This window comes from Rhinolophus sinicus, chromosome 16, assembly GCF_057876585.1.
Source record: "Rhinolophus sinicus isolate RSI-liver-muscle chromosome 16, RSI-T2T, whole genome shotgun sequence".
NCBI classification, from domain to species: domain Eukaryota; kingdom Metazoa; phylum Chordata; class Mammalia; order Chiroptera; family Rhinolophidae; genus Rhinolophus; species Rhinolophus sinicus.
In genome coordinates, this window is record NC_142516.1 from 115,920,017 (window position 1) to 115,935,806 (window position 15,790).

The window sequence follows — 15,790 nt, forward strand, 5'->3', positions numbered from 1 at the left end:
TGGACCTCTGAGTAATTTGGTATATAGCTAACCTGGAGTCTGATCGTGAGGGGTCTTGTATTGTATACCCTGCGGAGTCTGGGAGCCAATGAGTTAATTTAAATAGAGGAGTGACATGCACGGTCCAGGTTGAGTTCTAGAAATTTCTGTCTGGCAAAGTGAGGATAAATTATAGGAGGGTATGACTCACCACCAAGATGTTCATTGCTCTTTGTGGACATTAGGAGTTGGGGGAAATCTTTCTTTAGCAGCCCTCAACCTCAGGGGGAGGCAGCACCCCAGGGCTGGGCCTTGCTAGGAAGAGCCTTTAGAGTCTGTGCACTGCCATGCAGACCAACTCCTACTTTGTCCTTTTAATGAGCAGTAATATCTTCTCACCAGATGTGCTGTACTCTTATTTTAAAGTCCAGACAATCCCCACCCTCCTAGAATCTGCATCTAATTCTTGGAAGTCAGGGTAAAACCACATGTTTTTCATCATTCCTCAAAACCACTAGCTCGAAGCACGTAGCTCTGTGACACTGAGGAAGAAGCCATTAACATCTGTGTCATGTGTCTGTTCCCATTCATATGTCTCTGGTATAGTCAAGCAAAAGTGTGCGAGGCTGTAAAGGCCCTTGTGGAGATTCAGAGGGCAGGGGGGTCCTATAGGAATGAGGCTGCCCCAAACAGACCCTTCCCAAACGGGGACAGAAGGCACCGGATGGGAACCAAGGTCTCAGGCTGCTCCCTCTGCTGCATGATACACACGTGGGGGGATGGCTCCAAGTAAAAACATCTATTTTGGTCCTGTCGTCTTAGTCTCACTATTTTTATCACCACCTCTCAGAGGAGATGTGGTTACTTTGAATGCTGTACTCAGGACAACACGGAAAGCAGCTAGCATCACTCGTCCTGCAGGATGGGGGGAGAGCACACTGGCTGGGCCCGCTGAAGGCCCAGCCGCCTCAGCACCCGTCAGTGGGCTTCTGCCTCCTGAAACGCTGTTCCCGCTTAGCCCCGGTCCCCATGGAAGCTAGTTAGATGGACATGGTCTCGGCACTGCAGGCGTTGCCAGGACTCATTTGTCCCTGCAGACCCAAAATGCCGGAAGCCTCATTTACTGACCTTTAGATTATGAGAGGGGCTGCTGTTGACGTTTACATCAGCACGGTAAGCCAGACAGAGGACCCCTCGATGGGTCATCGTCGTCGGTACTTCAGAGGTACCACAGGACAGCTGCAGAGTGGGGCTGCCACCAGGGTGGCACAACTTGACTCCACAGAATTTGCCTGCTGGTAGGGAGGGGTTTTGATGGGCTTTTCTTTTCCTTTCTCTTGCAGACCTTTGGACAGTGTTATTACTGATACAATGGAAACCGAGTCTCCTGTGTGACTCTGGCAGGGGCTGCATTTCAGCAATGGAGGGTGAGGGCTCCATATCCAGAGAGGCACTTAATAGGAGTGAAAGGCCAGTGGAGTCTGGGCAGCAGCCCACCCCACCAGCCCATCAGGGCCCAGGGTCTGCTGTGCTGCAGAAATTGCTGAAATCTCACTCCTGCCCACCTAACAGCACAATTGGGAAAACTCAGCAAGTCATGTATGCTAAGCCCTGGGAGGTTTAAAAGGAAGAGAAAGGGCTCTAGGAGTCAATTCTATTACTGTTGTCAGGGGTGAATTTATAGAGCAGGGTGTTGAGACAAAAACTTTGCAACTTCAATGTAATAAACATGCAATGCAGTTTAAAAAAAAAAAAAAAAAAACTATGAATGGTTATTAATATTCCAACTGAGATATTTCACATTTTAAAAAGTCAAGATTTCCAGCTTTTCTTGAAAAATAGGAAGACAGTAACATCCAGCCCGTAGAGCAGCATGTCAACAATCAGCTCAAGCTCAGAAGCATCTCCTTCCTCTAAAAGGAGCCATGTTCTCCAATTTACCAGAATCCAACCCAGTCTCTTTGAGTCGTTGATATTACTTGCTGGCCCCTGCAGGCATTTGAGTTGGTGGGAGCATGCTTACCCAGCAGACCCCAGAGATTCAATCTGGGAGAGCTAGGCCAAAGCCTGTTCTGGTGACATCCACTCATCCCACATGGGGTGACAATACCATCTGCTTGCCCATCCTGCTCGTAAAAACAACTACTCAAAGAAGACTACAACCTCACCAGAAGAGGAACCAGAGGGCTGCCATCCAGGATATACCACAGGTTGCAGTACAACTCACACTAAATCCCAGTGGAGCTAGGAATCAGTCTGCCCCCTTTGTGCTATCTTCAGTCAGTGCCATCAGAAAAGTGGCAATGACAGAGCCTTAGCACAGGCACACAGAGGTACATCCATCCAGTAAATGGTGACAACCCAATCAAATGAGAACAGTCTGCCCCAAGATAACTTTACGTTTAATTTCTTTCAGGAAACACATGCTTGTGAGTTTTAAGTGGTCAGTCTTCCAGAATTTTTCCCATTAAGTTACTTTTTAAAAAAATCTTAAGATTTTTGCACATATTCTGGTATTTGGATAGACTTCATGGTGAAGCGTGTTTATAGATAAATACTAAAACTTCAGGCCCAGACAATCAAAGGCCAGAAGATTGTGAGGCCAGGGGATGGTTCCCACAACCCCAGAATATCTGACACATTCTGGGCATGAAAGAGACCATGAAAGACCTTGACGCAAACACTTAACGTCTCTTTGCATAGATGCACAGTGTATCTCTCTTGATTGACCTTGAAATACTACAAGGACCACCAAAAGGTATTAGCTCTGGGAAATCCTGTCTCCTCCAATCCTGACTGAGAAGGGCAGGTGGGCTCTGTCACAGGTCCTTGCTCCTTGAGGCCTCAAGCATGGCCTGTAGGGAAAAGCCCCACTCCCTTATTTTACAAGGGTGGGCATGGGACCCTTTCTCTAATATCCTCCCTCCCTACTGCCTCACCCAACCTACCTCCTCCTCCTCACTCTACGCAATTAATACAACATTGAACCCTTTAACTGAAGTGTTTTAAATGGCATGGGATAGCAATTCTCTGTGAACACACACAGAATTCTAAATATTTTGACTCAGAAGAAAACAGCATTCTAATCTTCAGTGTAGGCTTCCCAAACTACCTCCCAGACCATGGGGTCGTGCTTAACTTCTACCACCTAGAATCCTCGAAAACATTTCTCAGTTCTTCAAATTTCAGACCCAAGAGTGAGGCTTGGAAAAACCTCAGGATTCCTTCTCTTGCCTGCCAGAGGCCCATCCGCTGAATTGTTTTTCTGTCTGAGGACATGCCACTTCATAATAATTCACAACAGGAAAGTCCATCACGTCAAAGAATGCCAAGTGTGTGCAGATATTCAGCCTACAAGAAGGTAAGCACCTCCAGTGACATAGAGCCTGGCTGTGTGCCCTGGAGGCACATGCGTGATGTCTGAGCCTCGCTGTTGGAGTTAGAAGTATCAATCCTACCCATGCCGCGTAGGGTATCTAAGCTTGCACGTGAATGGACTGCTGAATCAGCTTCTTAGCCCTGAAGGACTTTCGTCAGCTAATTCAACTAAGCCTTGCAAAGCCCTGTGTCCACCTCCTTTTAGAAGGCGTACTCTCCAGTGTTAGATAAACTGGACTCATCAGAGAAGAAGGAAGAAGGCAGGATTTATGGGGTGAAGAGTTGAGTTCAAGCTTCTTCTCTGCAACTGAAATTCTCTACTGCTCACCTTCCTCACCCGTCTACTCTCCCCCACCCATGTGAAGATCAAATGATGTAAGAGCGCTGACAGATTCTATTATAAAGTTAGCTATTAACTAACACCGAGAATGCATGGAAGTTTTTGTGAGATTCCTTATAGCAAGTGGGGCATTCAGTCTGTGCCTCTGCAACATGGCTATCGAGTCTGGTAAATGTTCCCAAGATTAAAAGGCTGGTTTCTTAGGATGCCAAGAGAATAGGCTAGTTGGAAAGTCAGTAATATCTGGTGGGAGGACTTTTAGAGAATGATGAGTAAATATGGCAAAAAGTAATAAATTTTTATTTCATTAATTACTAAATAACTACTTGTGATATATAATTATTAAAGATAATTAATTTTATCATTAGTTATTTAATTATTTCTCATTTGTTCGATTATTAATTATAATTATTGATTAATTAATAATTAACTCTGCCATGTTTGTTAATTAATTAATGATGAAGTGGGTTGTGGGAGCCCATAGCAAAGGATAAAACAAAACGAGAGGGAAAAATATGAGTTCATGTCAGCAGGCTGCCAGAGAACTGTAATAATATATATCTTGAAACTAGAAAAGAATACACAGTCTCTTCTAGAATATGTTCTCTGCATAGGTGTTTTAAAACTTTAAATCATTCTACCTCATTTTTAAGGAATAAATCATCATTTGTACAGATTTTTTATTTAAAATATTCATGGCCTCAAAAATGTAACCAGCTGGAAAAATTTTATCTGGTGAAGGTTTTCTCACCGCACAAAATTGAGGACATGAAGAGTGTGTTTCCCCAGGGTCTGGGGGAAAGTTGAAGCCCTGGGCACAAGGGAAATTAACTTGATCTGGAAATTCATGGTAGAGAATGATTGCTATTAGGTTCTTGTGCCAATCAAAGGGATGCTATTTGTATGCTGTTAGCTGATGCCTAACTACCACGTCCTCTTCAATAGAAAGGAATATCTATTTATTATCCATCAAGAAAATGCCCTTTATGCTCTCAGTTTTGATTTTCTCAATAAAAGGTCAGATTGAGAAGTGATGCATAAACAAAATGTAATATATACATACAATGGAATACATTATTCAGCCATAAAAAGGAATGAAGTTCTGACACATGCTACGACATGGAGGAACCTTGAAAATATTATGCTAGGTGAAATAAGCCAGGCCACCTATATGAGGTACCTAGAGGAGGCAAATTCACAGAGACAGAAAGTAGAATAGAGGTTACCAGGGTCTGTGGAAGGAGAAATGGGGAATTATTGCTTAATGGGTATAGATTTTCCGTTTCAGATGATGAAAAAATTTTGGAAATAGTGCTGATGGTTACACAACATTGAGAATATTATTAATGTCAGTGTATTATAAAATGGTTAAAATGATAAATTTTGTGTTATGTATATTTTACCACAATAAAAAAATACAAAAATAAAAATAAACGAAAAGTTGGGATGCCTTGGGCTACAGAGTTTCACACAGGATCGTTTTGCTGAAAGGACAGACAAGACTTTTCCAAGGCTTGTCTACAACAGATCACTTGTCAACTTTCTCTTTTAGCTGACACCCCCTCCCCAACCATTCCTGCCAACCTTACAACTCTGCTTCTAGTGTCAGCCCCACAGAGAAAAGCGTCCAAAATCACAGAAACACATTCTGGGGAATGAGTGTGTTTGAAGCGTTCATTTTTCGTTTCAATTAAAAATTTTAAAAAAATATCTTAAAAGCAAAATTGTTATTTAAAGTAGGCAAAAACATAATTGCACCTTACACATAGTATCAATGCCTAGCCCCTGATCAATTTTTATTTTCCTTTTCTCTTCTTTCAGAAAGTAAGAATAAAATCGCTTCAGTTAAATATAAAAATCTAAACTTTCTTCTTATCTTGTTTGCTTGCTTGTATTGGATGGTTTTCCAAAACATGATGAGAAGTCTCTAAAGCTGGCTCTGTAGCTAGAATGCTTCGCGAATGTCTGTGTCCCTTATAATCACCTACATCATGTTTGCCTTTTAAGTTTCAGGAGGCAGAAAATTCCTGAAAGATTTTCTTTGTAAATAAAGACCTTAAATAGCACTGATTATACATTTCACATGAGATGGGAAAGCTTTTGCCCAAGATTAGTGTGCATGGCTTGAACTTGACTCAAGGTCACCAATTAACCCATGTTGAGAAGAACTTTGCTGTGATAAAAAGCAGTGAGTGTAGAATTTGCTGCTAATAGATGATGAAAGTTACTTTTATGTATCAAATAGTCTCAGCCATTGCACCCAGATATATGGTAAAACATTATTCTGGATATTTCTGTGAGGGTGTTTTTGGTTGAGGTTAGCATGTAAATCAGTGGATTCTGAGTAAAGCGGATTGCACTCTATAACATAGGTGGGCCTCATCCAAATAGTTGAAGGTCCAAATAGAACAAAAGGCTGACCTCCCCCACGCAGAGAGAATTCTGCAGCAGACTGCCTTTGGATTTAAACTACAACATCTGCTCCTTTCTTAGTCTCCAGTCTGCTGGCTCACCCTGCAGACTTTGAACTTGCCAGCCTTCATAATTGCGTAAGCCAATTCCTTAAAATAAATCTTTCTATATATACATAAACATCCTTAAGTTTCTGTTTCTCTGGAGAACCCCAACACACAAACCGAGGAACTAACCCTGAGTTTTCTGCTACAAATTTGCAGAATGATTTCAGTCAGCCAATCAATCTCTGAGCCTCTATTTCTTCTTCTGTAGAGTGGAGATTTTTATATTACCTTGAAATGTCCTGTGGAGAACGTACATAAAGTACATGACACATCATGGGTGTTAAATAAAGGTTAGCTTTTAAGAGGGAGCCCTGCAAACATGAAACTAAAGTAACCTCCTCCGTTCAGTAGCTTACATATTTGCAAGGGAAATAAGTAACAATGGAGGGTGTGTGTGCCCGTACCACATAAGCAGTGTTATAGATTCATGCTCTTGGGTATGGAGGGTACTGAAATATACCACCCCAAAACATGCCACTTTGGCATAAGGATTGTTTTGAGCTGGAGGCATTTAGCTCTCTGCCCTCTCCCTTTGGGTGTAAAAGCAGAACATAAATTTCCACTTACAAAGGTGCATTCCTCTCCCTACCAGGAAGATAATTATTCCAGAGATAATTCTTAGCCCCTGAGATGACGCTTATCCACATAAAAATCCTTACTAAACAACCCTATTTAATTTTCCTTCCCTTCCCTGCCCATAATTTACCACCAAAAGTCCCAAACCCCTTTTCCTTTGTCTAGCCTAAGATGGTATATAAGTCCCCAAATTCCAACCAGCAACTTGAGTCATATTTCTTTGTGAACTCCCATGCATACATATGTAATTAAAATTTTTTTTTCCTGTTAAGCTGCCTTTTGTCACTCTGATTCACAGGGCGCCCAGCTACTGGATGTAGGAGAGAAGAGGAAAAATGTTTTTACTCCTCTACAGTGTCGTTAAAAACAAAGGATATTTTACAATTAAAGTTTGGTGCACTCTTAACTGATATTCCCAATCTCCAACCTCAAACCTATTTTTCTCCTCCTGAACTGATGGTATATTTACCCAGAGTAGATAAAGAGAAACTATTTATGAAGCTAACACTGGAAGCCAATTCGGTAAAATAGCTAGAAAAGTCCATTTAAGAGTGAAATGATCCATAATTATAGGTAGATTATCATTAGTGTTTTTTATTTTTTCTAGATTTTGAAATTAGATGTATTGAATAAAAAGCATGGGGCTTAAAGTCTGAAGAGATTTTAAAATCCTTTCAAATGCCAGCTGGGCTTCTTAGCAGCTATTGGCATTGGGAAAGCTCTGAGCTTCACTTTGCTCATGTATAAAATTCAGTTAGTGGTACATAGTAGGAGCACAGCAAGTGCTGGAATCATTGAGTAAGTGGAGAGGTGAATGGCTGACAGTCATTGAAACAAAAATTGTTTACCAAACCCAGACTTAGTGGCTCCAAGACAACAACGATACAGGTGACAGAATTATGTGTTGATGGCATGACAGGGTAAATGGAGATTGATTCTGGAAAAGTTGAAAGAGCTTCAAAAATATTGACAGCCTCCTGATTGTGAGGGCTTGTTGAAGTTTTTAAGCCTCTAAGAACTTTCCCAACCTCATTTTTAGTAAAGGAAGGAAGTTACATTTAAGAGAAGAGGTGACAAAACCCATATCTCTATAAACCAGAGTAAATCTAGTTTCTATTATACATCCGTCAGGGTGACCAGCTGCTCGAGGCAAAGCAGAGGGAATATTCCTGCCGTCAGTGAGCTAGAGCTACAACAACTTGCTGATCTTAAGATGGTTCTGGGTGAATCCATGAGACAAGATGTTTCGTCAGACTCAAGTTCAAGTGTGTGGACCTCAGAGAGAGTACAACATATTGTTTATTGTTCCTGCCAGGACCCGAGGAGGAGTCAGTTGTGTGCATGCCTCTGTATGCCCAGCCGCAGGGATTCTCCAAAACCTGGTTTCCTAAGGAACACAGAAGGGGTCATGAAAGGGATGTGTGTTCCTTTTCTTCTCTTTTCCTGCACAGGTGTCAGTGTATGAAAAGTGAGAGCAAAGAGGCAGCCTGTGTTTTGATTAGATGATAAAAGGGATGTGTGTGCTCTAAATCCTGTCCTAGGGTACAGAGAGAGGGAATTTACAAGCTCACATGTGGAGAGGGGATTTCTCCATTCTCTTTAAATGTCTAACTTCAGCCCATCCTCAGTACTGAGGAGGTTTTCTTTTCTTTTTTTTTCTTTATTAATCAATTTTATTGGGGAATATAGCGGAACAGTGTGTTTCTCCAGGGCCCATCAGCTCCAAGTCGTTGTCCTTCAACCTAGTTATGGAGGCGCAGCTCACTGGCCCATGTGGGAATCGAACCGGCAGCCCTGTTGTTAAGAGCTCCTGCTCTAACCAACTGAGCCATCTGGCCACCCCTGAGGGGGCTTTCTTAACTGAGTCATAAGGGTAACCTTTAAGCTATCTCCAGAGCTACGAGGAAGTTCCCTTATGTTATCACTGGGTTTTGTGGGGTTTTTTTTAAGTACTTTTAAGAAGGGTCATTCATTTGACAAAAATTTTAAACACATTGATACCCTATGCTTTTTCCTATTGATTCTCTGCCCCCCTCCACCAAAAAAAACCACAAAAAAACATAATATTAGGACTCTATCCTCAAGGATGTTACAAACTGCTTGGAGAGTCAAACATAAAAGCTAAATAACAGCTATACATAGAGTGCACTTATATAATTGGTTTTAAGATAAGGTTAAGAGCACTAACATTTATTGAACACCTACTATGCTCCAGATACTGACTTAGGTACTTTCATGTACCCCTCTGATTAAACTGCTCTGGAAGGTGAGAGATATTATATGCAGCTTAGCGAGGAAGCCCTTGGCTTCCTAGTTCTTAGTTAAGGAACTTAATCAGGGGCTTTCCACTCAGAGTTCCTGGTTAAAAATTCAGGAACCATTCTACTACATCAAACCTAATCATAAATATTCCACTTTTTATGAAAGAATGATCACTGTAGTTTGATGCATCCCAAAACTCTCCTTGGCTTTCCTGAATAGCACCACTGCCAGCTGGGTAAGCATAAGGCCTTATAAGTACAATTCGTCTGCATTCCATTGGCATCAATCCCAGTGAGACAGTCATTTCCCTCCCCCGTTCCATTCTCTGGCCTTTCAAGAAGAAACAACTGCCTTCCTAAGGAAACATCTTTTTAATATTATTTTTTTGCCGCTAACAAAGAGCAAAGTCCCTTTCTGAAAACTTTGTTTGCTGTCCAGTAACTCCTCTGTGGAATCATTCATCACAGGAAAATTTTGTGTTTATGTTGGTTTTGTTTTCACATAGTCACAGAGCTTAGTCCAAGGTCAAGAGTGAAAAGAATTTAAATTGATAGGAGTTTCCTCAAGATAACTTTTCATTGAGTGGCATGGAATGGTCAGCTTACTCTACTGTTCTGTGGTGCACACATACATATTACACATGTACACATTTAGATGGTATTTATACGTGCATAACAAAAAAACAGAAGTCTCTCACTGACAAGTTTAATGTAGAAATAACTTGGCCAGGCTCAACATATGCAGATAATATCCAAAACAGCTTATCTGACAATAATGCTTTGGCTCTCCATTGATCATTTTGTTAACGTGAAGATTAGACAGGAAATACTGTTTTTAGAGAGTCTGAAATTTTACTGAGTCTAAGGACTCCTGTCGGTCTTATTTATCTTATTTGTAGGGTTCCCAAAAGGAATTTCACAGCGTAGTTAACAGGAAGAGGTAAGCATTTTCTTACTTACTAACAAAAAGTGACTGACACAGAGGTAGAGAAGCACTCGGTGTGGTGGGTGGGCTGCTACAAAGATGTGTGATTGGGAGCAGAAAAAAGTACACTACACTGGGTGGTGGCACTTAAGGGTATTAAAAGAACAAACAAATAAAATAACTGACTCCATGCAAAATGACTTGGAGTTGGGCAGGTTTTCAATGTCTTTTGAAATTAAAAAGAACACTAGACTCAGGTGGGGAGGGGAGAGAAACTGCAGCCTTAGGGGAGTATGTTGGCACAGGATATCATCCTTAAGTGTCATTTAAAAGCTGAAACTGATTCATTCACATGTTAACACAAACACACACATTTTAAAAAATGATTCCTGGAGTGGCAGGTATGCTCTCTTTTAATTCACCCCTAGTTCAATGCCATTTAGTTAGTTTTATAAGTCCTTCTAATAAAAGAACTGAGGTAACTTACTATGAAAGGGTTCAATGGTAAAGAACCAAAACGTAGAACTATAAGGGGTCAGAAATAAAGAACAGCTCTGCTACAACAAAGATCCTTCACAATAGATCCGTGCTTTATTCAAGCCTTAAAGAACTTCCTTAAACTAAGGGACACAGACATTCATTCATATGTGAGCCTAGGTGCCTGCAACAGAGTTGGGTGAGGGCTATAGGTCTTCTCTCCTCAATTTCATTACCAGGTGGTATGTGACAATGAAAGCAAGTTTCAGACTAGATTTGGCCATAAAATAAACATTTGGAAGCCAGCAGGCACAAAAAGAGTTGTACAACCAGTTCTGTAAACTCAATGAAGTACCAGTTCTCCATCCTATTGGCATTCTGACAAATTCCTTGCGTAACACTCACTTCAGGCAGATGTGACAATATTTTAACAGCAAGATTTAGCTAAACATCTAATCGGAGTCAGGTGCAGGAACCCTTCTACAAGCTGTGGATTCAGGTCCTATTTCAAAGCCTGACAGAGCCAGCATTCAGAAGGGCATACACTATCAACGAGGCTTTCTAAATCATAATACATTGTTGAAACAAGGGCAGGAGTGTCTGGTACAGCATTTTCAACCAACTCACATACAGTCGTCTCCCCTTAACCAGAGGGATATGTTCCAAGATCCCCTGTGGATGTCTGGATAGCACCAAATCCTATGTACACTGTGTTTTTTTGCTATCCATACACACTTATGGTAAAGTTTAATTTATAAATTAGGCACAGTGAGAAATTAAGAAGAGCAACTAATAATAAAATAGAACAATAATAACAATGTACTATAATAAAAGTTATGTGCGGGCAGCCAGTTGGCTCAGTTGGTTGGAGCACATTGCTCATAACACCAAGGTCGCCGGTTCGATTCCCACATGGGCCACTGAGCTGCGCCTTCCACAACCAGATTGAAAACAACAACTTGACTTGGAGCTGATGGGTCCTGGAAAAACACATTGTTCCCCAATATTCCCCAACAAAAAAAAAAAGAAAAAGAAAAAAAAGTTATATGCATGTTGTGTCTCACTCTCTCAAAATATCTTATTGTACTGTACTCACCCTTCTTGTGAGATGATACAATGCATTATTCACTGGAGAATTTTCACTTTTTCACTCAAAGGGAGCACTTCACAGCACAGCTTCTCTTTGGCACATCCGAATGGCCAGCATCACTACTCTTGTGCTTTGGAGACATTATTAAGGAAAATAAGGTTGATTTGAACACAAGCACTGTAATACTGTGACAGTCAGTCTGGTCACTGAGGTGGCTACTAAGTGACTAACAGACAGGGAGTGAGCGACTACAGGGTGGAGATGCCAGACAAAGGGATGATCGTGTCCAGGGCAGGACGGAGCGAAGTGGCATGAGATTTCATCACACTATTCAGAACAGCGTGCAATTTAAAACTTCCGAATTGTTATTTCTTGGATTTTTCATGTAATATTTTCACACCGCCATTGACCGTGGGTAACTGAAACCACAGAAAACTAAACCGCAGAGACTGTGTCTTGAACACCTCTTCTTTCACTAGTGAATATTACTTCTAAGATCCATTATGCTAAATAATAAAGCCATTGGTGTTGATTGGGAATGAAGATAGGGGAGGGGTTATAGCTGTCCCTAAAGCAGGAGCTTCCTAATAATCTTTCAAATCCCAACAAACCTCTCCTGGAGTGTGTGTGTATTCGTTGCTAACTAGGGTCCTTCGATATTAACTAACTGTCCCTAAAAACCCAGAGACAGATATCACACTGCCTATGCCAAAGTTATTTAAAGTCAATTGCAGACATTATAGCATTTTATTATGATGTTTGATTGTTTCTAGTCAGAGCCCAGACAGGGGATCCAGGCCCTCTCTTTCCTGTCCCCATGGTCGGGGGTCTTTTTGAGAATCTGCCCGTAGTCAGACTCTCATGCCTTGGATCAACCCTGTTTACCAGATGATGGTAACCAGGGTTAGAACACAGTTCCATCACAGCATTATCTATGGAAAGGGGCTGAGGAAATGATGTTTTTTGCCTCAAGTAATCAGTCTGAACCGTAACATTTTCTTTCCATAGCTCTTAAATGCCTTGATGTTTTATGATTTGCTATAAAAGTCACAGAATATTAGCCTTTCAAAATTCGATAATAAGAAAACAAACCCAATTTTTAAACAGACAAAATATTTTAACAGATTCTTCATCAACAAAGGTATATAAATTGCAAATAATTACATGTAATTACATGTAATTACAAATAATTACAAATGCTCAACAGCATTTGTCATTAGAGTAATATAAATGAAAACCACAATGAGATACCAATATACCTTACTTAGAATGGTCAAAATTTAAAAGACTGAACACACGAAAATGTGGCAAGAATGTGAAGTAATTGAACTCTCATACACTGCTAGTGGGAATGTAAAATAGTATAACCATTTTGGAAAACCAGTTTGGCAGTCTCTTAAAAATATAGATAAATACTTATGATATGATCCAGTCATTCCACTCCTAGATATTTCCCTAAAAGCAATGGAAGCGTATGTCCATACAATGACTTGTACATGAATGTTCACAGAAGGTGTATTTGTAATAGCCCAAAATGGGAAACAACCCAAATGTCCTTCAACAGATGAATGGATAAACAAACTGTGGTGTATACATGCAATAAAATACTATTCGGCAATCTAAAGGAATAAGCTATTGATACACAAGACAACATGGATGAATCTCAAAATTATGCTGAGTAAAGAAAAGTGAAGAAAAAGAGTACATAGTGTTTGATTTCACTTACATAAAATTCTAGAAAGTGCAAACTAATTGAAGGCGATAGAAAGCAGATCAAGGTTGCATGGGAAAAGGAGAGGGGCATGGACAGGGGAGACAGGGAGGACTCACAAAGGAGCACGAGGAAACAAAACTGTTGGTGGCGATGAATATATTCATCATCTTAACTGCGGCGATGGTTTCATGCATGTATACCTATGACAAAATGCCCCAAGTTGTACAGTTTAAATATATGTACTTAAATATTGTACATTTTATTGAAGGTGATCAGAGTTGGCCACCTCAAAATATGCCTCTTTAGGATACTGATTATTTTAAGCTGGTTACTTTTAAGAAATGAAAGACTCAAGAAACACCTCTGACCTCTCCCTAACCGCCTAAAAGAATTTAGTTTGAGGACCCGCTCCGGGAAGGGAGCTCTCATCATAGTTAAGTATTATTTAATATGAACTAGTGTGTGACAGACAGCGAGGAATCCAGCAAAGCCCTTTTGATCAAAGTCCTCTCGGTGTCCCCTTGTTAAAGATGGCCCAGCAAACATTTATTTACCAAATATTTGTTTTTCCATTTCCATGGGATTTGCCTTGCTCCCCTTTGAAATCCCAAACCACTACCCACCCCTCCTTTCTTTTTAGCTCAAGATAGTAGCTAAGCCTCAACTGCCCAATTTGTCCTGGCTTTCCATATTCTTATGGAACCCTCATATGTACATGCACAATTAAATTTGGTTATTTTCTCCTATTAACCTGTCTCATGTCACTTTGACTATTTGACTAGCCAGAAGAACTAAGAAGGAAAAGAAAGAAAATTTTCTCTTCCCCCACATCATTATATGTCAATTATACTTCAATAAATCTCAAAAAATTCACCACTTTGTGCTCAGCGCACTATTTCTCCAGTTTAAAAAGTCCCTTCTCTGGTTTCTGCCAACCTCGTTATTAAGTGAGAGACCCAATATTGATGTCAAGTTATAGCTCACAGCTGGATTATTGGCCCTTCTAAGTGCTTGTTAAGAAAGGCCAGGCAGCTTCAAAATGCTAAAATGAATGAGGAAACCGGATTGGAAGGAATTAGGGAGGCAACATGGGTTGGTGGAAAGTGAATGGGACAGATATGGGTCCAAGTGGTAGTGTTGGTACTTACAGATGTGTGACTTTGAGCTAGCTTCTTAATATGTCATAGTATATTACTTAGGGACACTTGGTCACAAGTATCAGAAACGGATTCAGGCTAAGATTTGGAAAGGACAAGAACAAGTAGCTCCAGAGCATCTTAATAGCAGAAACTAGGTCTGAGGAGTTTCACCCAGAATTTTCCTCTTTCTGGTCATGAATCACATTTCAGAGACAGAGCATCCAATTGGACCAATATGAGTCACATGACTCACACAAGCATCTTATTAGCAAGTACAACAAAAAGGATTTGGGACGCTATCCCTTTTAAAGCAAATGAAGGTAGAATAGATGCTTGATGCAAAAAACAACAAATGGCCACTGTATCAGTTATATATTGCTGCATAATAGATTTAGTAACTGAAGACAACAATTATTTAGTATCTCCCGTAAATCCGTGGGTTACCTGAGTGGTTCCTCTTGACTAGTTTTGTCTGGCTTGCTCATGCAGTTGCATTCAGCGAAATGCAATTGATTGGAAGGTTCCAAATGGCCACACTGACATGTCTGGAAGACAGTACAGGTTGTCAGCTGGGGCATCTTGTTTCTTCTCTGAATGGCCTCTCCTCATCCAATAGGCTTGACCTCCTGGTTCAGAAACATTGCAGGACAATGTTCCAAGCGAATGAAGGCAGAACCTGCCAGACCTCTTGATCCTGGCTCAGGCTCTCACACATTTCTTTTGGCACCTTCTCTAGGCCAGAGTAAATCACTGCAAATTCTAGGGAGTGAAGAAATCAATGTCTCGATGTGAGAAATGAGTAGGTCACAAAAAGTATGCATACACAAAAAGCATGCACGCTAGAAAGAGACGGATATGTAGCCACTAAAAATCAACCAGGGCCATTAAAAATATTTTATTGTCCTCATTTATGAAATGAAAATAATAATACTTAACTGCTAGGGTTATTATGATAATTAAGTGAAACAACATTTGAAAAATATTTTTCACCAAAAAAACACTCGGTGAAAAAACACCTATTATTAATGTCAGTATGGACTAAAGTTGTGGGCAAGCATCCCTTAAAGGAAAGTTTTTGTTTAAAATACTTGTTGTGTTAACCTCTTTTCCTTGGTGGAGGCTGCAGTACATATGACAAGGAACTGATTTTTGTCGTCGAATTTGGGGGTAAAGTCTTGCTTATCCCTCCCTTTACGTAAGCTCCAAAATGCAAGTGGAGTAGGGGATTAAACACATTTCATTTGATTTGCCTTCAATGTTTGCCTTTAGTTTATGTGTGTGTGTTGATCAGTGTCCAGTCAACAAAGCAGAAACTACAGGAATTTCAAATAGAGGGGTATTAACATGGGAAATTGGCTATGAATGTGTTGAAGGGTTGGAGCAGAGAAAAGA

The 15,790-nt window shown here is 40.5% G+C and overlaps 1 protein-coding gene across 1 annotated transcript in view; it reads right to left on the reverse strand.

Moving 5' to 3' along the window:
• The window catches only part of ENPP6 (ectonucleotide pyrophosphatase/phosphodiesterase 6), a 170,416-nt gene that overhangs the window by 151,281 nt on the left and 3,345 nt on the right, over positions 1 to 15,790 (reverse strand). The window contains exon 2 of the mRNA XM_074329849.2: positions 14,843 to 15,157. The gene's annotated coding sequence lies outside the window, so the exon portion shown is untranslated. The remainder of the gene's footprint in view (positions 1 to 14,842; positions 15,158 to 15,790) is intronic.